General features: G+C 42.7%; 1 protein-coding gene across 2 annotated transcripts in view; it reads left to right on the top strand.

The window, feature by feature from the left end:
• The first annotated feature begins 1,897 nt into the window (after nt 1–1,897).
• Nucleotides 1,898–27,854, top strand: part of LOC122554333 (zinc finger FYVE domain-containing protein 9-like) — a 118,770-nt gene continuing 92,813 nt past the window's right edge. Inside the window, exons 1-2 of one of the 2 annotated variants that reach the window (XM_043699191.1) lie at nt 1,898–2,092; nt 5,326–5,445. The gene's annotated coding sequence lies outside the window, so the exon portion shown is untranslated. The remainder of the gene's footprint in view (nt 2,093–5,325; nt 5,446–27,854) is intronic. The other variant, XM_043699190.1, reaches the window with a different exon arrangement.

The raw sequence follows: 27,854 nt of genomic DNA, 5'->3' as shown, positions 1-27,854 counted from the left end.
TTCATGTCTCATCCTTACTCTTCTTCTGCCTCTTGACAAGAGATTCAACTTCTTTAGTAAACCATGGTTCCCTCGCTCTATCACTTCTTCCCTGCCTGACTGGTACATACTTGTCAAGGACACACTCCACATTTCAATTGTATCCATCCATTGCAGTTTCCCTCCTCATCCTATGCATCCTAAATCTTGCCTAATTGCATCATAATTGCCTTTCCCCCGGCAATAACACTTGCCCTGTGGTATGTACCTATCCCTTTTCATCACTAAAGTAAACATAACTGAATTGTGGTCACTATCACCAAAGTGCTCACCTACCTCCAAATCTGACACCTGGCCAAGTTCGTTACCCACTACCAAATCTAATGTAGCTTTGCTCCTTGTTGGCTTGTCTACATACTGTGTCAGGAAATCATCCTGCACACATTGGACAAAAACAGACCCATCTGAAGTACCCAAACTATAGTATTTCCAGTCAATATTTAGAAAGTTAAAGCCCCCAGAAGAACTACCCTGTTACTCACTCCAATCCAGAATATCTTTGCTATCCTTTCCTCTACATCTCTGGAATTATTCAGAAGCCTACAGAAAACTCCCAACAGGGTGACCACTATTTTCCTGTTTCTAGCTTCAGCCCATACTACCTCAGTAGACAAGTCCTCAAACATCCTTTCTGCCACCGTAATACAGTCCTTGACTAAACAGTGCCACACCTTCCCCTCTTTTACCATCTTCTCTGTTCTTACTGAAACATCTTAATCCCGGAACCTGCAACAACCATTCTTGTCCCTACTCTATCCAGGTCTCTGAAATGGCCACAATAGTGAAGGAGAAAGTGAGGACTGCAGATGCTGGAGATCAGAGCTGAAAATGTGTTGCTGGAAAAACGCAGCAGGTCAGGCAGCATCCAAGGAGCAGGAGAATCGACGTTTCGGGCATGAGCCCTTCTTCAGGAATCAATAGTGAAGTCCCAGGTGCCAACTGATGCTGCAAGTTCACCCACCTTATTCTGGATGCTCCTGGCATTGAAGTAGACACACTTCAAACTACCTTCTTGATTGCCAGTGAACTCTTCTGACCTTGAAACCTCATTTCCGACCTCAATGCTCTGAACCTCCCAGACACAGGAACTACAATTTAGGTTCCCATCCCCCTGTTGAATTAGTTTAAACCCTCCCAAAGAGCATTAGCAAGTATCCCCTCCAGGATATTGGTACCCCTGTGGTTCAGGTGTATACTATCCTGTCTGTAGAGGTCCCACCTACCCCAGAATGAGCCCCAATTATCCCGGTATCTGAAACCCTTCCTCCTGCACCATCCCTGTAGCCACCTGTTCAACTCCCCTCTCTCCCCTCTCAACTCCTCACCTTGCTAGCACATATCATGGACAACAAACCAAAGATAACAACTGTTTGTTCTTGCAATGATATGGAGATACTGGTGTTGCTGTTGCTCTGGGGTGGCCCAAATCAAAAATCACACAACTCCGGGCTGTAATCAATAGAAGCAAAGCAACAAATGCACCAAACAGCTTATCAACTCTTGTAGTAACTTGCTGAAAATGTGTTGCTAAAAAAGCGCAGCAGGTCAGGCAGCAAGCATCCAAGGAGCAGGAGAATCGACGTTTCGGGCATGAGCCCTTCTTCAAGAATCTTGCAGTAACTTACTCATCAGAAGGACCAGGTTCTGCTCGGGGAGTTACACCTCTGATTGGATGTTCACTGAAGCAGATAAGCTGTAGACCAATTAAAAAGAGTCATTTCGACTCTAACCATCTGATTGGCGATTCGCACAACGGCGACGGTTCTGAGAATTTGGATTGGTCAGTTGATGGGTTGGGGGTGCGGCGAAAGGGGGAGACGTGCCGGCGATTGGTCAGATTGGATGCCGCGGTCGGATTGGCGGTTGGAAGGCTGCTGCTGGTATTTTCCAAACGTCAAGCGCGTGATGGATGGCTGTTGAGTTAATGTCGACGGCGGAGCGGGCAAAACGTTGCGGATTTTGCCTATTAAGATGCAGAGCGGATAATAGCGAAGAACGGCGTGGCTGGCGACATTTTTTCAATCCCGTCTTGGAAGCGATGAGCCCGTGTCTGGTAAGGAAATAAAGTCCGGGAGTGATGTGAATTTTTTATTTTAGAAGGGAATTGGACCGCCCTCCGTGCGACCCCGAGGGCTCGGTGAATAATGCGCCTGCTGAGGAGATGGCAGCCGAGGGCCAGCGTCTTTTTTGCGGGTATAACTGAAGCAGATACTCCCATGCTTCGGGTAGGCCTAAGAAGACACAGAAGACAGTCTCCCGCTTGGCTTTCTGAACACGATTTGTTTTGGGGGGAGGCGTGTTTGTGTGAGTGGTTGGTTTAGTGTCTGGTAAGTCTGTAAGCGTTTGAATTTTGTTACTAGTCCGAGATTTAAATGCTGCGGATTATAACCGATCGCGCACAGCCCAGAAGGTTGGTTGGGGGGGGGGGGGGGGCAACGGAATGGGTGGGTGAAAACATTCGTTTATTTTGCAGGGTGTAACTCCTCGACTTGACGGCACTACTGCGTTTTGACTACGAATAGATTTGACTCGGCTTTCATTAGCATGAAACATAACTGCAAAATGATTTGTTGGTTTAAAAACTGCTTCGCACCTTTCCCGTAGTCTTCATAGACGAATCACAAGATTTTCAGAATCCGTAACAGTGGGTTGGAGGTTTTACAGACCTTTTTTTTTGTCTCCGGTCAAAAAAGAATGTGCCGCAGGATCATAGTACGGTATAAAGTTTTCCCATTATTCATGTCGGGCTTCTGTTGTAAATCGCAAACGATGACAGAGACAAAATAGTGTAGGACGCTTTTTGGATCCAAAACAAACAGGAGATCAACCGTTGGTTTCAGCCTGTTTAGCCCTACTATGTCGAGGGCATATTTCTCACCCGGCCACATTGTTCAGAAATATTATAAATTGTAGGAATTGTTTTGAGTACTGTGGTGCCGGAGGTTCGCTGCACAACTTCTGTGCTTATTTTGGAGCAGGAGGACAAAGGAACAACTCTACACAACTCAACCGAAAGTTTCAAAATTGTGTGATCCATGTCAAAATTCATTTTAGTGGTTGTCCGAAAAGTTAGTTTGGTTGGAAAGGAGCAGTAAGCTTTGTATGACAGAGTGGGCCTGTAGCTGTAATGGTTGGTGAGTGCCATGCATTTAGTATGGAAAGCAAGTCCGACTACTTCGTTAGCAATAAGAGCGATAAGTTCGGTAGAAGTTTTCCTTAGTACCGTGAACAAGTTATGGTACTTCGCTATAATGAAATGGAGTTTGCAGTTTAATATGGATTAAGATTTTGGGTTTTAAAAACTTATAAGGGTGAGATGGGAGAACGTGTTTATGAAGAAATGCTTACTGGGTTGGGGTTTATTTCACTGGTACAGAGGTTAAAGCGAAAATCTTCGCCTTTCGCAATAGTAAATTTTGACAGGAGTAATGAGTATGACAGTCCCAAATTTGCTATGTTCTAGCTGCTTCTGCCCGGAGATCTGCTATCATGGTATGCCGCGCTCATCTGTCCTGCTACATTTTCGCGTATCTGCTGTAGCTCGTCTATAACTATGCTCTGACATTGGTGACGAAGAGTGTGATGCTGGGAAAGCACAGTCGGTCAGGCCGCATCTCAGGAGTATGAGTGACGTTTCGGGTGACATTGGTGATCCAACTGTACCTATGTTAACTTCTCTTCTGCCCTCCACTCTGCAGCTTTTCGGTTCCGATGTCAGAATTCAGACTTTTTCTGGATATAATTTTCTAAGAATTGTTTTTGATCATTTGATTTGTGTGTGTGTATGGAATTTTTAACGTACTGCTTTAATCTTCATGTTCTTAATGGGCAAAGAAGGAGGTCAGAAAATTTTATTTTGCCAGGCTGCTATAAAATGGCACTGCTTTATACAAATAATTAACAAGGTGGAACTATAACACACACTTCAAAAGAGAATTGTACATGAGGAAAAGATAAGTGGAAGGAAATAGGCAGTTTGAATTGCCTTGCCTTTCACTGCCTTGGGAACTGCTGAAGCATTTTTCCGGTTTGTTGAGATTGGTTTGGTGTTAAATGTTGGCCAAGTTGTGTGGAGACCTTTTCCACCCTTTTAATGTACTCCGGAAGATGTGTTTTAGTTTACTGTTTTTATTTGAATAAGATTCAACTTTTTTCTTGCTAGATTTTCAGCTAACATTATATACTTATTTCTGTAATAAGACTCTACCTTGTGACTGAGATGCGTGTGCTACTGCTGAGCCAAGGCTAGCACCAAAGGAAAATGAGATTTGTGTACAGTAGATGGTTGCAGTTGAAGAAATTTTTATTTGACATTTTGACTCCATATTTTTTTTGTTTGGAATAAGCAAGTAAAGTTTGTCTTTCATTAAATTTTAAGTTACCTGAAATCATAAATTTAAGGAAATAAATGGCAAATAGGAGATTGGAGGATGTCTTGCATAAATTAGTGGTAAATATGGAGTCTTGGGTTGCTTTAAAAGATAGCACAAGGATTTTGGACTCTTAATTCCTTGGACAAATTGCATGCAATTTCTCTGCATCCTATTCATTCGCATTCCAAAGCTATTGGTTATACTCCTTTGCACCTTTCCCAGGCTACCTATCTGTAGTTTTAGTTTGAATTCTGTTATTCATTGTGCTGCCTTTATCAAATTCAATTATTCCTCTTCTGAGGACAGTGGGAAATATATGTAAAAATACAAAAGACAGTTTTAACTAGTTGCTGTAAGATTTGTAATTTATATGGATTTCTGTTATAAAGTTAGAGATGGCAAATTAAATATTGGTCTCTTTCATAAAATAGTATTGCAAAATCTATACAAGGCCCTCGGCCCTTGTCAGACCACAGCTGGAATACTGAACAGTTTGACTCCTTTAATCTAAAAAGATATTCTGGCATTGGAGGCAGTCCAGAGAAGGTTCACTAGATGGATCTTGGGTATAGAGGGAATGCCTCATTGGGTCTATACTTATTGGAATTTAGTATAATGAGAAGTGACCTTTATTGAAAGAAAACAATATTCTGAGGGGACTTGATAGTGTAAACCTGGAAATATTAATTTTTTTCCCCTTTTGTAGGCGAATCTAGGATCAGATGGCATGATGTTAGAATAAGACATTGCCCACTTAAGACAAATCTCAAAAGGAGACTTTAAGAATATTAAAGACTTGTCTTCCACAGCCATATGCGATGAATTCCTCAGATTTAACATCTTCAGAATCATTTCGTGTGTTTTGTCTTGTATTAGTGAACCCTTACTCTGAGATTATGTTCTTTGATCGCAGATTCTCCCATAAGAGGAAACCATCTTCTGCATCAAGACCCCAAAAGTCTTTGTTTCAAAAAGTCCATTGAATCACCTCTAAACCTATGGGGACATGGTGGCATAGTGTTGATGTTACTAGGTGAGTAATCCAAGACCAATGTCTGAGGACATGGGCTCAAATTCTCGCATGGCAGCAGGAAGAACTTTGAAACTAATTAATCAATCTGAAATGTGAAGCTAGCTGTCAGTGATGCTTGTGATTCTTCCAGTTTCATAGTGTCAGGAAGGAAATGTTTTGGATTTCCCAACCAGAGGAGATGGTTGCTTTACTTAGTTTTTATTTATCAACCTGTTCAGACATGTTACAACAACTCTAGAGCTTATGGGACTTGAACCTGAGCCTCCTGGTCCAGAGGTAGTGCTCTACCACAAGTCTCCTCTATCGGGTCGGAAGAGTTTGAGGGAGTTTAATTTGGTACTCTTGTTTGTGATAGACAAATAAATTTGCATGCATGGAGGGCTCTTGAGTTTCTGCCTCTGGAATAGACAGGAAATGAACCAAGGCATTCTAGCTCAGGTGTATGGAAACCTTGAATTTAAGATAAAGGGAGATAGTCAACATACAACTGAAGGTGTTGTACATAAATGCGCACATATGCAAAACTAGGTAAATGAGCTAGTAGTGTAGATTGAAATTGGCAGGTACGATATTATAGGTATTACATGCTTGGCTGCAAGGGGTTTGGGGCTGAGAACTAAATAGGAGGAAGTGAGGTCTGCAGATGCTGGAGATCAGAGCTGGAAATGTGTTGCTGGAAAAGCGCAGCAGGTCAGGCAGCATCCAGGGAACAGGAGAATCGACGTTTCGGGCATAAGCCCTTCTTCATTTCCAGCTGAGAACTAAATATGCAAGGATACGCATCCTATCAAAAAGGCAGGCATATTGGCCAAGGGGTCGGGCCTCTCTTGTTCGTAATAAATAAAATTAAATTGATAGCAAGAAATGATATCCAGTCGGAAGGTGTAGAACCTATGTGGTCAAATTTGAAGACTTGTGGATGCAAACAGGCCCTGATGGCTGTTATCTACAGGCTGCTTAGTAGTACTCTGGATACGAGGCAGAAAATTTTGATAGGAAAAACATTATTGCAATAAAAGGTGACTCCAGAATGCAGATGGACTAGGAAAATTGGGTTCATAGCAGATCCCAAGAAAAGGAATTAGAGGTTTACAAAATTGAGGGGCATGGATAGGGTAAATAGGCAAAGTTGAAAATGTGTTGCTGGAAAAGCGCAGCAGGTCAGGCAGCATCCAGGGAACAGGAGAATCGACGTTTTGGGCATAAGCCCTTCTAAGTCCAGAACTAGAGGGCATAGGTTTAGGGTGAGAGGGGCAAGATATAAACGAGACCTAAGGGGCAACTTTTTCATGCAGAGGGTGGGACGTGTATGGAATGAGCTGCCAGAGGGAGCGGTGGAGGCTGGTACAATTGCAACATTTAAAAGGCATTTGGATGTGTATATGAATAGGAAGGGTTTGGAGGGATATGGGCTGTGTGCTGGCAGGTGGTACTAGATTGGGTTGGGCTATCTGGTTGGCATGGACGGGTTGGACCGAAGGGTCTGTTTCCATGCTGTACATCTCTGACTCTATAATAGCATCAAGATGTATTGTTGGAGCAGTTTGTGGTAGAGCTCAGAAGGGAACAGGCAATTCTGGATTTGATAATGTGTAAGGGGGTAGACTGGATTAGGGTGCTTAAGGTGAAGGAACCCTTAAGACGCAGTGACCATAATATGATAGAATTCATATATTATTCAGTTCCCCGTAACTGCATGTCGAGTCTTTTAAGGCTCGACATGCAGTTACGGGGAACTGAATAGGTGCTTTGTATCAGTTCTCGCAATGGAAGACACCAGCAGCATACCAAAACTTTGAGAGATTTGGGGGAGCAGACGTGCATGTAGTGACTCAGAAGAAAGTGCTGGGGAAGCTGAAAGGTCTGAAGGTGAATAAATCGCTCAGCGTCCTGAAGGAGATAGCAGTGGCATTGGTCTTTCAGGGATCACTGGAATCCGATCCCAGAAGACTGGGAAATGGCTAATCCTTTAAAAAAGGAAGGAGGCAGAAGGCACAATCATAGACCGGTTAACCTGACCTTGCTCATTGGCAATATTTTAGAGTCTGTTATTAAGGATGAGATTGTGGAGTACTTGGAAATGCATTTTAAGATAGGGCTGAGTCAATATGGCTTCATTTGGGAAGGTCATGGCTGAAAAATCTGTAAGAATACAAATGAGCATGTTAGACAAAGGAGAGCCAGACCATCAAAGCTTACACGCAAGGTTTAATCATCTACTCAGCGACCCAGAAAAAATTAAAGGGAGAACAACAGCGCCTGCTCGAAGCTCGCTTAAAAGCAGTTGAAACAGCATACACTGATAGACCTTCTATTATCAAATTGCAAAGGTTTACGGCCCTTAGGACAGCTCTAAACACTACGCTTACCCAAACTAAGAGGGAAATATTATTTGCAAAACAGAGGTTATATGAATTTGGCGACAAACCAGGTAGATACTTAGCATTTCATGCAAAGGAAACAAAAAAGGTCCCCCAAACTATCACGTCTATCAAGGAAGTACGGGTATTTTGACTCATGATCATAAAAGAATTAATGCAATCTTTAGAAAATTTTATTTTGATTTATATAAATCGCAGGATTGTGAAGACAGGGCTAGGAGGATGCAATCATTTTTAAAAAAATTTGACCTTTCCGGGCCTAACTCCAGAACAGGTATTGGTCTTAAATGCTCCCCTAACAGTCCAAGAAATACTTGACGCAATCAGGCAACTTCAGAGTGGTAAGGAACCTGGCCCAGATGGTTTTCAAGCTGAATTCTATAAAGAATTTACAGAAATATTGGCTGGTCCACTTGTGGACATCTATTACTATGCATATAGTCAGGGCTGTCTCCCGCCTTCGCTGAAAGAGGTAAATATCTCTCTTATCCTTTAAAGGAAAAGATCCAGAAGATTGTGCGTCATACAGATCAATATCCTTGCTAAATGTAGATTTTAAAATCCTTTCTAAAACGTTAGCATTGAGACTAGAAAGGGTACTGCCACATATCATAAAGGAGGATCAGACTGGGTTTATTAGGGGCCGTAGGTCATCCAATAATATTAGAAGGGGACAAAGGAGAGCCAGTGCATGTGATCCATTTGGATTTGCAGAAGGCCTTTGACAAGGTGCTGTGCAATAGGCAGCTAAATAAGACAAACCAGTGGTTTTAGAGGCAAGGTACTGGCATCGATAGAGGATTGGCTAACTGGCAGAAGGCAGAGAGTGAATAAAATAGGTAGTTTTCAGGATGGCAGCCAGTGACTAGTGGAGTTCTGCTGGAGTCAGTATTGGGACCACAACTATTTGGGTTTGACATTAATGGTCTGGATGAAGGAGTTGAGAACATTGTTGCTAAGTTTGCAGATGATGCAAAGATAGTCATTTAGGTAGTGTTGAGGCAGCAGGGAGGCCGCAGAACAATATACAGGCTAGGAGAGTGGGCAAAGAAATGACAAATGGAATACAATGTGGGAGTGTTGGTGATTATGCACAGAGAAGAAAAGAGGTACTATTTTCTTAATGAGGAAAGGCTTCAGAAATCTGAAGCACAAAGGGACTCAGGAATCCTAGTTCAGGATTCTCAAGGTTGGCAGTTAGGAAGGCAAGTGCAATGTTATCATTCATTTGAAGAAGGCTAGAATACAAGAACAGAAACGTACTGCTGAGGCTGTGTGAGGCTATCGTCAGACCGTGTTTGGAATGTTGTGAGCAGTTTTGGGTCCCACGTGAGGAAAGATGTGGTGTTATTGAATGGTGTCTAGCGAAGGTTTACAACAATGATCCTGGGGCTGAAGGTCTTGTCATATGAGCAATCCTGGGTCTATACTCAGTGGAGTTTAGAAGGATGACATGGGAGCGGGATCTGATTGAAACTTGCAGAATACTGGGAGGCCTGGATAAAGTGGATGTGGAGATGTTTGCACTGGTTGGAGAGACCAGGACCGGTGATGCAGCCTCAGAGTGCAGGTTCAAACTTTTAGAACTGGGATAAGGTTAAATTTCTTCAGTGTGGTGAATCTGTGGAACGCCTTGCTGTGGAGGCTGAGCCATTGCGTGCTCTTAACTGGTGAGGGGATCAAAGATTATGGGGTGAAGGCAGGGCAATGAGTTTGAGAAATCTATTAGCCATGATTGAATAATGGGCAGACGTGATGGGCTGATGGCCTTGTTTTGCTGCTCTGACTTATGATCTTTTGTTTTGCTGCTTTATGCAGGTTTTCTCTATTTAAATGATATATTGTTCTTTTGTATTCCCTTCAAAAATGAGAACTTCACATTTTCCCACATTATACTCCCGTTTGTGAACTTTTTGTATGCTCTCTTGTCACACTTTCACATGTGCTAAATCTTGCTCTTTTTATGGTCATCAATTTTATGGTCAATTTGATTTGTTAACTGGATAAACTGGTTGCTAACTTTTTTTGAGTGTAATTGCTTTGTACTTATCTTTTTTCAATTTATTTTTCTAAGACACCACAGTAGATTTATTCCTGGTGTCACTGGTTCATTTTGGTCAGCACCTTGAGACAGTATTTATTGCATGGAAAATGTCTGCAAGTAATACAAATTGAGAGAACTACTGTTGGTTAAAGCTTTTCAAATAGCTGCATGAAATTTAGCATGTACATGCTTAGTACCTAAGGTGTGACTTGTTTTTCAGAATATTAGCTGGAGGGTGTTGCTATGGGTTCTAATAGCGTAACAGGTCCTCTGTAGGATATGCATAAGGTTATTAAGATGGTGGCGATCTAAGAGGATTGCTTTGCAGAGCTCAGCACCGCAGCGTAAGTGGGATGAATTTCTAACCCGCCCAATCCACACCATCGCGATATCCTAGGACCCTAGAAACGTCGTGGAGTCAAAGGAAACAATGGAAAAATTGACTTCTCAGCATTTTTGCCGTCCAGAAATGGCGAAGGAGTGAGGAGGAGCGTCCGAGACCAGGCCCGCGGTCCAGCCTGCAGAATCCTCTGACTCTATTACCTACCAAGGCCTTGGTGAACGAGCTTACAAAATCTTGCGAGATGCTGGTTAAGTAGATAGAAGCTGGCCCCAATCTCTATCATGCTGCAGAAGGATGAACAGCAGCTGGGAGACCTGGGAAAAAAGGACGAATGAGGTTGAGCACAGAGTCACAGTGGTGGGAGCTGATGCCTGTTCCTTCAGGGATAGGATCCAAGCCCTGGAGATGCAGGTCCATAGTTTGCATGACCAAGTGGATGATCTTGAGAACAGGGACAGGAGAAAGAAAGAATATTTGGATCATCGGTCTGCCTGAGGGCAAGGAAGGTGAGCAGCCTGTGGAATTTATTGAGGGCTGGTTGCTGAAATTCCTTAACTTGGAGACTGGCACAAGAGGCTTGAAGGTAGAGGGCTCACCAGGTCATGCTGCGATCAGGTCTGGGTCAATGTTCTCCTCCTCTCCTGGTGTGGTTCCATCACTACAGAAACCAGGGGAGAATCATGGAAGCTTTCAGAATCATGGAATCTCTAAAGGCCCTAATATACGAGGGCTCTGAGATCATGTTCTTCCAGGACTTCTCAAAGGTGGTGATCCAGAAAAGAGAATCCTGTGACTGTCGAGAGAATTTGAGGGAGCTTGGGATTCAGTACTCTGAGGTATCCGGTAGTGCCTCAGAGCACCTTTGGATCTGTGCATCGCTTTGACACATTGGAGAAGGCAAGTGCCTTTGTGGACAAATTAACCTAATCTGTACAATTTACTATGTACAAATAGTAGTGTTAAAGAACAAAGAAAATGTACAGCCCAGGAACAGGCCATTCAGCCCTCCAAGCTGAACCGATCCAAATCCACGGTCTACACCGATCGCCTATTTCCTAAGCATCTGTATCCCTTTGCTCCCCACCTACTCATGCATCTGTCCAGCCACACCTTTAAGTGAATCTACTGTGCTTGCCTCTGCTGGCAACGTGTTCCAGGCACCTACCACTCTCCGGTTGGAGCTTTCTTTCCCTATTTTTTTCTTGGTAATAATTTGGTTTAAAGTTTGTTTGGTGGGGGTTGAGATATGTACTTTCAAGTTCTAAGTTACACCAGAGAATGGGTGGGATATTTACCCCATTTTTTTTTTCTTTTTAAAACAAAATTTTCTTATTGCTATTCCTTGGTGTATTTACTTTTCTGCTCTAGTTAGGAGGGAAAATGGTTGGAACTAGATGCCTACTTATGGACAGTTTGGGATGGGTATTTGTCCCCTTTTGAGCAGGGGGTGAGTTCCCCTATTCAGTGCTATTGGTGCAAGTGGAGTCACACCAATTAAGAGGATTGAAGGTACTTTTGAGTCTTTTTAAAAGGAGAAGGTGGATATTGCTTTGTTACAGGAAACCTATTTAGATGATAAGGAGCATTTGAAACTACAGCAGAACAGCTCTGATTGGGCTTACTTTTCATTTAATATCAGAAGTAGGGGAGTGGCTGTATTGGTTAGGAGGAATTTACCACTTAGTAGAGTGTGTTACGTCACGCACCGGGAGGCTTGTAAGTCTTGAAGCCCTGATAAATGGGGAAGAATATGGTGTTTTTAAACGCTTATTGCCCTCCAGTTTATTCCCTCAAATTTTTCGGGAGATGCATTTTCTAAACTGATCGGTCTTGAGTCACGGCATATCATTTTAGGGGGAGATTTGAACTCTCATGGATCCCACAGTAGACAGATTGCCCAAAGGCCCCCTCAATACCCTCTGTACAAGCTAAACAATTAATGGATCTGTGTATGGAGTGTTGGACTTTGGCTCAATCTACCAACTTACTTTCTTCTATGTGTAAGCCAAGTCCTGTGTGTTCTTTTTAAATGAAGCAATAGGAGAAGATATTCGGTCTCACACTTTTAGTTTATTTTAGGAGTTAGTGGATAAATCATACAGAGCTCTGGGTCTAGACCTTTCTGTCCCTGATAAGCTATATAGTGTGTCAGTTCAGAAAGTACCACACCTTTCTGGCCCTGACCCAGTCTTTTTATATAATAAAAAACGTCATGCAATCACTGAGGTGGGATTGTCTTGTCTTCTGATTGGCTGTTGATCTGACTCCATTCTCAGCTTCCATGCGTTCCCGGATGTCCGACCCCACGTGACCTTGTTTTGCCCACGAAACAGCACACCACGTGACCACCTCCTGCGCGCGCGCATAACGGAGCATCCCCAAAGGCTTACGAATGCCAAGTATATTTACACTCGCAGCCAGCCATATATTTATAAGTAAGCCATTTATTTACAGGAGTTAGGGTTGGTGGACATCTGGAGGCGTCTCCACTCTACAGTCAGGGATTTTACGTCGTTTTTTTTCCCACTGGTTTTTTTCTGACCCCCCTGTGCCAACCCTGGACTTGGTGGCATCTTGTACGATTGGTAATATTACCAAATCCGATCACTCTCCAGTGTACCTGTTGGTTAAGATTAAGGATGCTCAAGTGGGTTTGAGGCACTATTGAATGGATCCCTTTATCCTCAAGGATAATTTAATATAGTATTTCTCCTAGGCATTAAGTCAGGCTCAGTTAGTATCCTGGAGAAAGTAAGGTCTGTAAATGTTGGAGATCAGTGTCGAGAGTGTATTGCTGGAAAAGCACAGCAGTTCAGTCAGCATCTGAGGAGCAGGAGAATCGATGTTTCGGGCCGGGTCTGGGGGTTAGTTATTTCCTACTCTGCCAGTAGGAAGTGGTAGAAGGGTGAGCAGCAACGTCTCTTTGAAGCATGGTTGAAGGCAGCTGAGAAGGCTTACTTTGACAGGACCTTGTTGGTCAAACTACAGAGGATTAAAGTGCTGCGGTCTGCTTTGAATTCCATGCTCTCACAGACAGCAAAGAAAGAGCTTACTTTTGCAAAGCAAAAGTTGTATGAGCATGGTGACATGGCATATCTCGCCAGGAAAAGGATTACCTCACAAGCCATTGCGGTGATTCGGGAAGGGTCTGGGAACTGAAGATGCGACTCCAAAAAGATTAATGTGGCATTCCAGAGATTTTACTCTAAGTTATACCAATCTGAGGGTTGTGAGGAGGAGTGGGCCAAAATGGAATTTTTTTTTTTGAAAGGATCTGGAGCTCCTAGGCATGACCCCTGAGCAAGAGTCCTTTCTCAATGCCAGAAGTGCAGGAAACTGCGAAGCAGCTTCAGAATGGAAAGGCGCCTCATCCTTACGGACATCCCAGCGAATTCTATAAAGAATTTATAAACATACCGTTAGGACTGATGCTTAATGTTTAATGACTCAGACAGCCATGATTGTCTCTCGTCATCTTTGAGAGAGGCCAATATTTTGCTTATTCTTAAAGGGAAGGTTCCCGGAGGGCTATGATTCGTACAGGCCCATTTCATTCTTCAATGTGGACTTTAAAATCCTCTCTCAGACTCTTGGGTTAAGGCTGGAGACAGTTACCTTCTATCGTTAGAGGATCAGATAGGCTTCATAAAGGGCCGCAGTTCCTCCAATATTGTTAGGAGGCTGTCAACGACAGTCAATACAGGGATTGGTGATTTCGCTAGATGCAGAGAAGGCATTTGACAGAGTTGAATGATGGGCAGCCGGTAGGGCTGTCCCTTTTTGCCACTGCTCTTTACGTTGGTGATTGAACCATTGGTGGAGGCCATTCAATGCGATCCTAATATATCAGCTCCAGAATTGGGGTCAAAATTACATAGGACATTGTCCACGTACAACAAAGTCTTAATGTTTTTGTCAAATCCAGCAGTTTCAGTGCCTCGCCTGATGCAATGCATCTGCGTATTTGGTGCTTTTCCAGGGTACAAGATTAATCTTGCAAAATCAGAGGCTATGCCTATGGATAGTCTTACGAAGGTGAGAGGGCGATGTCAATTCCCATTTAAGTGGTCACAGGGGGTTTTGTATATTTGCGCATATTCATTACTCCAGTTCTAGATCGATTTGTTCAATTATTTAACAAAATCAAACCAGACCTTCAAAGATGGGAGGTGCTCTGGTCTTGTGGTTGAGTTGGATAGTGCTAATTAAGATGTATATTCTCCCCCATGCTCCCCCTAATTTTAAAAAAAGTAAACATTCAGGAGACTGAACGTCTGATTCAGCTCCTTCATTAAATTAGCTAAACTGCAACTGCCTTACAGATTGGGGAGATTGGACCTTCCGGACATAAAAAAACAAGCTTTGTTGCTAGCTTTTAATCCTATGTGAGTGATTGGGCCTGTGGGGACCCTCTTTCAATTTGGTTAGATATCAAAGCCTCCCACGCAAGGTGCCCTCTTGCTTGCTGTTTCTGGACAAAATGAGGACAGTTAAGGAATGTTGCCATAAACCCAATAGTTATCAATACTGTTAAAGCATGGAGGGCAATTCGGCAGAGGGAAGACAATATTGGCAAAACATCATCTTTACACCTATAGTGGGTATGCCAGGTTTTCAACGGGGGATGATAGATTCAGGATTCGAATGTTGGGCAGCTAGGGGTCTATCTTGCATGTGTGATTTTTATTTTGAGGGAGACACGATGTCCTTTGATCAGTTAGCACGGAAATATGAGCTATCTAACAGGGACCTCGTTTCTTTTTTCAAGTTAGGGATGTTATTAAAAAAAAAACTACACTTTTTTGATCCCTCTACATCCGACATGGGAGGGTACTCAGTGCTAAGAGTACGTTTTCTATTAGCACTTTATATCATTTGACTGCTGCCCCCTCAGATGAGTTTGTTTGACTCGGGTGTGGGAGAGAGCTAGGTGTTCAAGTCTGCTCAGTGGCATAGGAAGATATTTAGGGAAACTCAAAGATATCAATTTACAATAGGACCCATGCTTTGAAGAATCTCCAATGGGTCCACTTGGCCCCTGTCAGATTGGTGGAAGATTGTTATGGAGCATATTCCCTTAGATGGTCCCACAGGTATAGTACACCACAAAACTAAGAATTTTTATAAGACATGGCAGCCCTTTTTGGAATACCTGGACACAGATTTATCTGCCACACGAATAGCGGCTTTTATGTAGCTGTAACGATTGTGTTTTACGAGTCCATTATCCAGGGAGGAGGAATTATGAACATGTCTTGTTTGGCTGAGTTGAGTTATTACTATATATTAGTTTGTTGGTTATTATTTATTTAATAGTTGGGGTTTTTATTATATATTTTCCTATTTCTTTTTAAAAAGTGGACCTATCCAAATTAGATTAGATTAGATTACATTACAGTGTAGAAACAGGCCCTTCGGCCCAACAAGTCCACACCGACCCGCCGAAGCGAAACCCACCCATACCCCTACATTTACCCCTTACCTAACACTACGGGCAATTTAACATGGCCAATTCCCCTGACCCTGCACATCTTTTTGGACTGTGGGAGGAAACCGGAGCACCCGGAGGAAACCCACGCAACACGGGGAGAACGTGCAAACTCCACACAGTCAGTCGCCTGAGGCGGGAATTGAACCCGGTTCTCGGGCGCTGTGAGGCAGCAGTGCTAACCACTGTGCCACCGTGCCGCCCATAAATAAATAAATAAATAAATATTGAGACCTAGTCATATATTGCAAGGCCCACTATGATTAGTTGGATGCTTTTCTGTGTATTTTACTTTATGGCACAGTTTTAGTATTGCTGTAGCAAAAGTCACGTAATTTGTTTGAATCATTGAAGTATTTTAGATTTGCTTTAGGTGATTTGCTGAATTGCTGTTTAATTTTATGCTGTTGATGGATTCATGATTTTTGGCTTCACTTAGTGAAGCTTTTTGTTGACTATGAAATTTAAATTTCTCCAGTCTTTAAAACTCTTAATTGCCTAATCCTTGCCTGTGTAGGTCAAGCTCTTTTATAATGCTACAATCTATTCTTTGTTTTCTCCATCATTTAGCTGCCTAGGCCTTGTACTCTTAATTCTCTCAACTCCTGTATCGTCAGTCAGTTAACCTTTTTTTTTGAGCTATTTTTGCTGCCTTGACCTACTAATTCAGTGTCACACATGGTCTAAATAAATTAATTGTGTGAGCATTATATTCTAGCTTTATATGTGGATTTAATTACATTGTCTTGTCAATTTTTGATCAATGCAATGTTTGGTGTTCAGTAAAGTAGGTGAGGAAATGCTATAATACAGCTAGATGTAGTTTGTAAGCTCCAATTGTTGTAATGGCTTCACTCTCAGCTGCTTCCCCATATTCATTTCTGTTTCAAGTATAGATATCCATTTGTGTTTCTACCACATTTGCTTTGAGTTGCACCACTATAAATTACAGACCTCTGTCTGTTTTTATGCAGCATTTTATATTCAGGTGAGGAAGAGTCACCAGTAACAATTTGCTTCTGTCCTTGATTCTAGAAAATACCTTTTTATTAGGGATTGGTAACTGACATGCTATCTGCTAGTCAGGCAAAATCCTTCAATAAGTGGAGCTATGGCAGTGGGTGCTGTTAAGCAGATGAGACCTGATGGCAAAAAACTATGGTAGCTTAACTATGCCAAGCTGGGGAGTGCAGACCACAACCTGAACCTGAGAAACTGATGTGGGGAAAGGCCAAAAAGCAAATCCTATACGATGAGCAGTTCCGCATAACTAACAAGATGTTTTAGTTTCATAAAACCTCCCTGGAGGCTTATGTAAACATGTAGGGAAGTGGGCTGAGAATTAGCAAATGCAATTCAATACATAAGTGTGAGGTGTTGCACTTCTTCGGAAAGTCAAACCAAGGTAGGACTTAACGCCGTAAATAGAGTCAGAATCATAGAGATGTACAGCATGGAAACAGACCCTTCGGTCCAACCCGTCCATGCTGACCAGATATCCCAACCCAATCTAGTCCCACCTGCCAGCACCTGGCCCATATCCCTCCAAACCCTTCCTATTCATATAACTATCCAAATGCCTCTTAAATGTTGCAATTGTACCAGCCTCTACCACTTCCTCTGGCAGCTCATTCCATACACATGCCACCCTCTGTGAAAAAGTTGCCCCATAGGTCTCCTTTTTTTTATACCTTTCCCCTCTCACCCTAAACCTATACCCTCTAGTTCTGGACTCCCTGACCCCAGGAAAAAGACTTTGTCTATTGGCTCTATCCATGCTCCTCATAATTTTGTAAATCTTTATCAGCCTCCGTTCCAGAGAAAACAGCCCCAGCCTGTTCAGCCTCTCCCTATAGCTCAAATCCTCCAACCCTGGCAACATCCTTGTAAATCTTTTCTGAACCCTTTCAGGTTTCACACCATCCGTCCGATAGGAAGGAGACCAGAATTGCACGCAATATTCCAACAGTGGCCTAACCAATATCCTGTACAACAGCAACATGACCTCCCAACTCCTGTAATAGTTATTTGAAAGCAGCTTCACAGGTAGACAGGGGGATGAAGAAGGCCTCTAGCATTGCTGGTCTTTATCGGTCGAGGCATTGAGTATGGGAGTTGGGACAGTTATACTGTTGTATAAGTTGTTGGTGAGGCCACACTTGACGTTTGGTCAACCCATTTATAGGAAAGACATACTGGTAGTTAAACTGGAAAGAGTGAAAAGATTTGTGAGGATGCTCCCAGGACTAGTATGCCTGGAGGTTGGCCAGGATAGGACTTTATTCCATGGAATGTAGGAGAATGAGGGGTGACCTTATTTAGGGGCATAGATAGGATGAATGCATAAGTCTTTTTCCCCCAGAGGTGAGAAGTTGAAAACTAGAAGGCATAGGTTTAATGTGATGGGGAAAGATTTAACAACGGCCTGAGGGTCAACTTCTTTCCTCAGAGTATGGTGTGTATATGGAGTGGGCTGCCCCCAAAAAAGTGGTCAAGGCAAGTATTATAGCAACACTCAAAGATTTTTGGATAGGTACATGAATGTGAAGGGTTTAGAGGGATAGGGACCAAATGCAGGCAACTGGAACTAGCTGAGTGGACCGCATGGACCAGTTTGGGCCCAAGGACCTGTTTCCATGCTGTATAATTCTATGACTATGTTGTCAGCTCTGCTGTTGATTTAAAATCCCTTTAGCTCTGGAAGTGAGATTAAAAACAAAATTCTGGAACAATATTGCAGATTATTCAGAACTGTGGCATGAATAAAAAGTAATGCTTGGGGAGCAGAGCCATTTCCACAATGCAATTAGTATCTTTTCATCAAAAGTCAGAATTGGCATTTTGAATTTGCACATTTCATGGAAGCCTGGGATGATACAACACAGTAGAAGATTGTTGGCACATTGTCTCTTTTCCTGTAGCCCTGCAAGCTTTTGCTGTTTGATATATTTATCCAATTCCCCTCTTTTGAGAGTTAAGATTGAACGTACTTTTCCTGTCTTACAAGGCAGTGATAATCATAGTTCACTGCATATCCTCCCTTGTACCATCTGATTTTCTCAAATGTCTTGAATCTGCAACCTCTGATTATTCATCTTTCTACCACTGGAAATGATTTCTTATTGATCAAAAGTCCTTGTTATTCTGGGCAGTTGTCAGATTTTCCCCCTTGACCTTCTGTGCTAAGAAGCTTTTGTGGTCTCCATATAATGAAAATTCTTCAAGCCTAGAAAACATTTCATTAAATATCTGCACCATCCCTAAGGCCTTGTATCCTTTTGGAGTTTAGTTCCTAGGATTGGACACAATACTCTATCTGGGGCCTAACTAGCGTCTTACAGTTTAGGTTTTGTGTGATATGTCTCTTTTTCTTTTTCCTATATCTGTACAACTTGGTGTTACCTTTTGACCATCTTGTTTGTATGTCCTCAGATCTCTCGGTTCCAACATACTTTTTGAAATTGTACTGTTTGCTTTAGATATCCCCTTTTTTATTTTTCATATAAAACATATCATTAGTGCTGTTATTGAACACTCTTGCTGTTTCCTTTTCTATTGGGTGTCACTTTTTAAAAATTTTTTTTTTTGTAAATTTACAGACTTAACATCAATGCTTCATATTCTTAATAGTTCCAACAAAAAATGTATTTTATGTAGGGGTATGGATGAGGCAAATGTATTCATTACTTTGCACGTGAGACTTGTTATCCTTTGTACGATGCAACGTGTAAACTATAAGTCATGTCTTCCAGCAAACACATGTAACTTCCTGGGAGGAAAAAAATCAAACACTTGTATGGGGGAGGAGTGGGGAGCAGAACATTTCTCTGACTTGAAAGATAATTGGGCATCTCAAGGTGGTCATGGTACTGGTAACACCATTTCAATCAATGAAATCCATGTATTTCCCACTCAGGAACTCAGCAAGCTTCCTTTTGAACATTTGTAGTAATCTTCATGTACAGTGGTCAGCACGGTGACAAAAATAACTTTTGGCATATAAATACCATAATGCTATTCCTACTTAATTTGTGCTGATGTCTTATTGTTTTGTTTTGAAGTAATTTACAAATCCGAGCCTATGAATTAGGAGTCAAAGTAGGTCTTTTTAGTCCTTGAAACCTGCTCTGCCATTTAATAGGACAGTGGCTGATTGATTTTGTTTTTGAATTCTCCATTCCCATTTTCTGCTTCAAACCTTAGAGTTTTGTGTCAAGATTGTTCAGGAACTTTTATATTTCAATCAATATCACTCAATTTTCCATGCTCCAGTGGAAACAAGCCCAGTCTGTCCAACAGTTTGTCATGAGACAACACATTCCTTTCATATGTCAACCTAGTAAGCAGAGCATGGTGCTGGAAAAGCGCAGCAGGTCAGGCAGCAACCAAGGAGCAGGCAAATCAACATTTAGGTTGTAGCCCTTCATTTCTGATGAAGGGCTTATGCCCGAAACATCAATTCACCTGCTCCTCGGATGCTGCCTGACCTGCTGCGCTCATGATTCTGATCTCTACCACCTGCAATCCTCACTTTCTCCTATCAATCTAATAAACATCCAAACTACCTGTGCACAGAATCTGAAGCACTTATAATTATCAAGGCTGCCATCTCAATGTCTAAAGTTTTCTAAGGTTTAAAATGCTGATTTTTGTCTGGCCTAAATTGAGTGGACCCCATAAAACCTTTTTTCTCAGACATGAATACATCTATCACAGAGTCATAGTTGTACAGAACGGAACCAGACCCTTTGGTACAACTCGTCCATGCCAACCAGATATCCTAAATTACTGTCCTCCCATTTGCCACAATTGGCCATATTGCTCTAAATCCTTCCTATTTATAAACCCATTCAGATGTCTTTTAACTAGGAGAAAGTTAGGACTGCAGATGCTGGAGATCAGCTGGTGGGCGGCATGGTGGCACAGTGGTTAGCACTGCTGCCTCACAGCGCCAGAGTCCTGGGTTCAATTCCCGCCTCTGGTGATTGACTGTGTGGAGTTTGCACATTCTCCCCATGTCTATGTGGGTTTCCTCTGGGTGCTCCGGTTTCCTCCCACAGTCCAAAAAAGAATGTGCAGGCTAGGTGAATTGGTCATGCTAAATTGCCTGTAGTGTTAGGGGAAGGGGTAAATGTAGGGGAATGGGTCTGGGTGGGTTGTGCTTCAGTGGGTCGGGGTGGATTTGTTGGGCCAAAGTAAGTAATCTAATCTAATTTCAGAGTCGAGAGTGTGGTGCTGGAAAAGCACAGCAGTCAGGCAACATCCGAGGAGCGGGAGAATTGATGTTTCGGGTAGAAGCCCTACATCAGGAATCCTCCCTTCCTGATGAAGGGCTTCTGCCCGAAACATCGATTTTCCCTTGCTCCTCAGATGCTGTCTGACCTGCTGTGCTTTTCCAGCACCACACTCTTGACTCGTGTCTTTTGACTGTTGTAATTGTATCAGCCTCTTCTACTTCCTCTGGTAGTTTATTCTGTACATGCACCGCCCTCTGCATGAAAAGTTGCCTCTTGGATCCCTTTTAAATCTTTCCCCTCTTACCTTTAAACCTATGCCCTCTATCTTTGGACTCCAACCCTGGGCAAAACACCTTGTCTATTCATCCTATCCATGCCCCTCATGATTTTATCAACTTATATAAGGTCACCCCTCAGCCTCTGATGCTCCAGAAAAAATAGCTGCAGCCTATTCAACCTCTCCCTATAGTTCAAACTCTGCAACCCTGGCAACACCCTTGTAAATCTTTTCTGCACCCTTTCAGGTTTAACGACATCTTTTATATATAAGCAGTCTAAAGTTGGATCCTGTCTAAATCTCTTTCTGAATGAACAAAGTTATTCTCAATTTTAATATTTGTACTTTTTTTTTTGCTCTTTTTGACTTCGTACAAATTTTGAGGACACTTAATGAAATTGTGTTTGTTTGAAGTCAATTCAATTGTGCAGTTTCAGTTTGTTCCATCAATCAAGAGGTTTATTGAAGTTGGTACATGAAAGATGCAGTTCCATTAAACAACAGTTTTTGTTTTCTCTACCTAAAATAGAAAGCCAATTTAATATTCCTCCAGTTTTCTTCAGTTTAATTCCCTTTCTTGTGGATATTGATTAATATTGGGGCATTATACTTTGGGCACTAGCAGCTCTCTAGCTTTGGCTGTGTGGCTCTTCTTAATTGTGCTGCTTCCCAGTGATTATGAGCAGGCTGTTTTTCAGGAGATGAAGCAGAATTTTAATCTGAGCCAAATGATGCTCTTCAGGGATAATGGAAGGTTGACTTATCTGTTCAGTACGTCAAACTAGTAATTAACAGGCTTCTTCCTCTGGATGTCATTAACCACATAAACCAGCCAATGTTTTGGAATGCATACAAATTAGAACAAAAAGCAAATAACAATACAGCACAGGAAAAGATCCTTTTGGCCCACCGAGACTTTGCTGACACATGATGCCTTTTGCCTCGGTGTGGTCAATATCTCTCTATTCCTTGCGTATTCATGTATCTGCCCAAATGCCTCTTAAACATTGCTATTGCATCTGCCTTCACTGCCAGCGCATTCTAGGCACTTAACCACCCTCCTGTATTTAAAAATAATTTTTAAAAAAAACCTTCTCACAGTGCCTTTAGCAACTTTTTACTTTGAACCATTGTCCCTTTTGTAATTCGCATTTCTAGTATCGTACAGTGCAGAAGAGGTGCTTTGTCCTATAGAGTTTGCACTGACATGAGAAACATGACTTTCAACCTAATCCCATTTACTAGCACTTGGCCCACAGCCTTGAATGTTATGATGTATGGCTTTGTGTGAGAAATCGTATCTCTCAAATTTGAGTTTGGTTTTTTTTTGAAGCTGTGACCAAGAAGCTAGATGAAGTGTTAGATGTTGATCTGACATGTTCGTTAGCAAGGCCTCCAACAGTATTCCACGCAGTAGACTGGTTAGTAAGATCACATGGGATCCAGGGAGAGCAAGCCAATTGGATACCAAATTGGCTTGATGGTCGGAGACAGGGTGGTGGTGGAAGGTTGTTGTTCGGACTGGAAGCCTGTCACCAGCAGTGTGCCACAAGGATTGATACTGGATCCACTGTTGTTTTTCATTTCTATAAACCATTTAGATGAGATTATAGGAGGCATGGTTTTGTGAATGGCGTCCAAGTTGGTGGTATAGTGGTCAGTGAAGAGGTTTTCTAACAGGTAGCTGAGCCAGTGGGCCAAGGAATGATAGATGGAGTTTAACGCATATAAAGATGAGGTATTGCATTTTGGTAAGACAAATTGGTGCAGGACTTGCACAGTGGATGGTAGGTACCTGGATAGTATTGGTGAACAGCAAGACTAGGTGTACAGGTACATAGTTCCTTGAAAGAGGTGTGAGAGGTAGACAGGGTGGTGAAGGAGATGTTTGGCATGCTTGCCTTCATTGTGCAACTTCAGTGCTTTGACCAATCATAACATACCACTGGATGTAAAGGCCACATATGGAATTCTGCATATCCTGGAGTACTGCATACCCTGCTATAGGAAGGATGTTATTGAACTGAAAAGGGTGCTAAAAAGATTTACAAGGATTTTACCAAGTCTTGAAGGTTTGAGTTATAAGGAGAAACATTGGCAGATTAGATTAGATTCCCCACAGTATGGAAACAGGCCCTTCAGCCCAATAAGTCCACACCGATCCTCTGAAGAGTGACTCTGAAGAGTAACCCTCCGAGACCCATTGCCTACATTTACCCCTGACTAATGCACCTAACACTATGGGCAATTTAGTATGGCCAATTCACCTGACCTACACATCTTTTGGACTGTGGGAGGAAACCGGAGCAACTGGAGGAAATCCATGCAGACACGGAGAACGTGCAAACTCCACACATAGTCGCCTGAGGCTGGAATCGAACCTGTGTCCCTGGTGCTGTGAGGCAGCAGTGCTAACCAGTGAGCCACCTTGCTGCCCTAGAGGCTGGGGCATTTTTCCCCCTGGAGTGTCGAAGGCTTAGGGGTGACATTAGAGGTTTATGAGGGGCATAGATAAGGTTAATAGCCAAGGTCTTTTCTCCAGGTTAGAGGAGTCCAAAACAAGAGGGCATACATTTTAAGATGAGAGGGGAAGGATTTTAAAGGGGTCTGAGGGACAGCTTTTTTGTGCAAAGAGTGGTGTATGTATGGAACGAGCTGCCAGAAGAAGTGGGATAGGCAAATACAGTAATAACATTTTAAAAGACATTTAGATAGGTACATGGATGGGAAAGGTTTAGAGGGATATGGGCCAAGTGCAGGCAAATGAAATTAGTTCAGTTTAGGAAACCTGGTTTATATGGATGAGTTGGGCCGAGGAGTCTGTTTCTATACTGTATATGTCTGTGAATTTTAAGTGCTCATCCATGTACATTTTAGAAGCATGTGAAGTAATTTGCCTCTACCACCAACCCAGGCACCGCATTACAGACTTGTTGTCGTCGTCGTCGTCATCATCATCTAGGCAAAATCTTTCCTCACATCCTCCCCTAATCCTGTTGCTCCTCACCTTGAACCCATGTCTCCTTGTGACTGACCTTTCCCAGGAGGAACAGCTGCTTGTTATCCATTCTCTCCAAGTCCCAAATAGTCTTGTATACCTTAACAGATTGCTTCAGTCTTCCCTGCTCCAGTGAAAGCAACCCAACTCAGCACTGTTCCCATGACTTGTCCTACCTGCCTGTCTTCCTTTCCACCTATCCACTCCATACTCCTCTCTGACCTATCGCCTTCATCTCCACCCCCACTCACCTTTTGTACTCTGCTACTTTCTCCCCACCCTTCAAGGCACTCTGCCTCTTTCCTGACGAAGGGCTTTTGCCCGAAACATCAATTTCCCTGCTCCTCGGATGCTGCCTGAACTGCTGTGCTTTTCCAGCACCACTCTAATCCAGAATCTGGTTTCCAGCATCTGCAGTCATTGATTTTTTTTTTACCCTGAAAGCAACCCACGCCTATCCAACCTTTCTTCAAACTTAAATTTTCCATCCTGTACAGTACCCTGATAAGTCTCCTCTGAGTTGCTTGCAGTGCAATCGCTTCTGAAATGTGGCAACCAGAACTGCACGAAATACTCTAGCTGTGGTCTATACGACTCCAACTCGACTTCCCTGCTTTTAGAATCTGTGCCTTGATTAATAAAGGCAAATGTCCCATATGCCTTTTTCACCAACCTAATAACATGCCCTTCCACCTTCAGAGATCTATGGACAAACACTCCTAAGGTCCCTTTGGTTCACACAACATTAGTTTCAAGTCATTCAATACCTCACTTTTGATACACTTTCGTAGTAATTTCACCCCTCTCTTTTCATTGTTAATTTCCATGTGTTTCTTATTGCTCATTTGACTATTCTGCTTATATCTTGTAGGCCAAGGCACTCCACCTCACTGTTAATTACTGACCAATCTTCTGTGTTATCTGCAAACTTAGTATTCAGCCCATCCACACACCTGGTCACGAATGCAGCTTTCTATCATCACCCTCTGCCTCAGTTTTAGGAGACTATGTTGAATTCATTTTAGCAAAGGGTCCTATATCGCATGTGCATTTACTTTCTTGCATTTACCCATGTGGCACCTTGCCAAAGACTCTGCTCAAATCCATACGAATATATCAACTGCGTTATGTCCATCTGTGCAACTGGTCACCACCACAGAAAATTCAATCGCATGTTTGGTATAACCTTCCTCTGACAAAGTCATGCTGACGATCCCTGATCAGGCCTTGCCTTTCCCAAGTGGAGATAGATCTCCTTCAGAATTGTTTTTGATAGTGTTAAGCTCTCTTTTTTTCCTGAGATTTGTACATACTTGATGCAGCTGCAACACTGACTTCTGTGAATAAGTAAAATTTATCAAGCTTTGGAGAGACCCTGACCACTCTTCGGCATGCTTGTGAGGCATGTCCAGGGAAGCTCTCCCTGAACAAAGGAAACAGTCCTTCCTTTACACAATCTTTACTTCACAATTAGTAATGCTCACAAGAGAACTCCGTCTAGTGCCACTCAAGACCCAATGCAGTGACCACCTCACCTCCAGAAACAATGTAATGCAAATCATCCCTTAATGGCGAGGTCTGGTGTGAATTGTATTTATTTAACTACAGGGAATAGTCAAATTCCAACTGTAATGTTCTTGCTCACCCCCTATTCAGAAATCAATATGTAAATAGTAGGAAATGACGATGTAAATAGCTTTTGAATAACTAGTAAATGGCCATGCAAATGCAAAGAGATGGGAATGTGATTTCCTTATAATCTTCCCTGCAAATCAGAGGCATCCCACCCTAGCTGCTGCCTCACAGCGCCAGAGACCCGGGTTCAATTCCTGCCTCAGGCGACTGACTGTGTGCAGTTTGCACATTCTCCCCGTGTCTGCGTGGGTTTCCTCCAGGTGCTCCGGTTTCCTCCCACAGTCCAAAGATGTGCAGGTCAGGTGAATTGGCGATGCTAAATTGCCCGTAGTGTTAGGTAAGGGGTAGATGTAGGAGTATGGGTGGGTTGCGCTTTGGCGGGGCGGTGTGGACTTGTTGGGCTGAAGGGCCTGTTTCCACACTCTAAATAATCTAATCTAATCTAATCTAATCCAGTTTCCTAAAGGTCAGCAGAGCAAACTAACTCTTTAATGTTGCAATAGTTTCACCACCAATGTGAGACACATTGGTCTGTAGTTCTCTGGCATATCTCTATAGCTCCTCTTAAATACCAGAGCCACATTAGCTGTTTTTTCAGTCCTCTGGCACCTCCTCTTGGGCCAGAGAGGAATTAAAAATTTAGGGTCAATGCCTCTGCAGTCTTCTCCCTTGCCTCCCACAGCAGTGTGGCAGACTATTCTTCTGTTCTTGGAGATTTGTCCACTTGTTTAAAAGCCTGCCAACACCTTATTATTCTCAAATTCAGTTTGTTCAAGTTCTACCTGGTGAAACTGCGACTATCCATTCAAAGTACGCCTATCCATGCTAACTACAACTCTCATAATTTTGTATACTTTGATCAGGTCGGCCTTCATCCTTTTCACTTGAAATGTCAAACAAACCAAGTTTGTCCAGTTTCTCTTCATAGTTATGTCATCTCACAAGTGTATGAGTTGTACCTGTAAGAGATTTGTTTTGTACTGTTTCTCTTGAAGATGGTGTTGTATACCAGGGCCACACTTTCCCAGACAGTCAGTCTGCCTCAGCTCAGGGCCACACTCTTCCCAGGAGCCTCATTCCTGATGATGGGCTTATGTCCGAAACCTCCATTCTCCTGCTCCTCAGATGCTGCCTGATCTGTGCTTTTCCAGCACTACACTTGTGACTGTTGTATACCTGGTGTCAAAGTGTCTGCTGCATGGAAAGTAGAGTAAATAGCTTTGGGGTTTTTAAGAAAAAAGTCGATGAAAGAATCATGCGTAGGTAGAATCCGGCTCGTACAGATCCAAGCTTTTTAGTTTTGCTTTCAGATAGTGAAGTTAGGGTTTTTGAGTTTAATCTACTAGATATAGTGCTCTCTACTGCTACAAAAGTTTGAATTCTCTCTCTGCTTCTATATTCTTCCTGGCAGAGTTCCTTATCCTGAATTGGAGGAGATAGTGAAGTAAATCTGTTTTGCTGATTTTTGCTCTTGCCAAGGTTGTGTTTATGGGATGCTGCTATATTGAGCAGTTTTCAAAAGTGAGGTGCTGGAAAGCTAGGCAGGTGAGGCAGCATCCAAGGAGCGGGAGGAGAGTCTAAATTTTGGGTATAACCCTTCCTCAGGAATGTTCATGGGGGGGTGGGATGGGAAAGGAAAAGGGGCTGAGGTGGGGAAGGGGAATTACATAAATGTGCCGGTAGAGGGGGAAGGTAGCTGGGAAGATGACTGGTAGATGCAGGTGGGGGATGATAAGTCTGAGGGGACGGTGGAGTGGATAGGTGGGAAAGAGGATGGACAGGTAGGACAATTCAAGAGGGTGGTGCCGAGTTAGAGGGTTGGATCCATGATGAGGTGGGGGAAGGGGAGATGAGGAAATAGATGATGTTGATGCCATGTAGTTGGAGATCCTAAGGCGGAAGATGAGGCTTTCTTCCTCGAGACATTGGGTGGCTTGAATTTGGTGGTGGAGGCGGCCCAGGGAATTAAATATTTAGTTAAGCATTTTGAAAGAGCTAAAGTTATG

The sequence above is a fragment of the Chiloscyllium plagiosum genome, chromosome 11 (genome assembly GCF_004010195.1).
Source record: "Chiloscyllium plagiosum isolate BGI_BamShark_2017 chromosome 11, ASM401019v2, whole genome shotgun sequence".
NCBI classification, from domain to species: domain Eukaryota; kingdom Metazoa; phylum Chordata; class Chondrichthyes; order Orectolobiformes; family Hemiscylliidae; genus Chiloscyllium; species Chiloscyllium plagiosum.
Note: the sequence above shows the minus strand (reverse complement) of the source record. Positions and strands in the feature narration are given on the sequence as shown.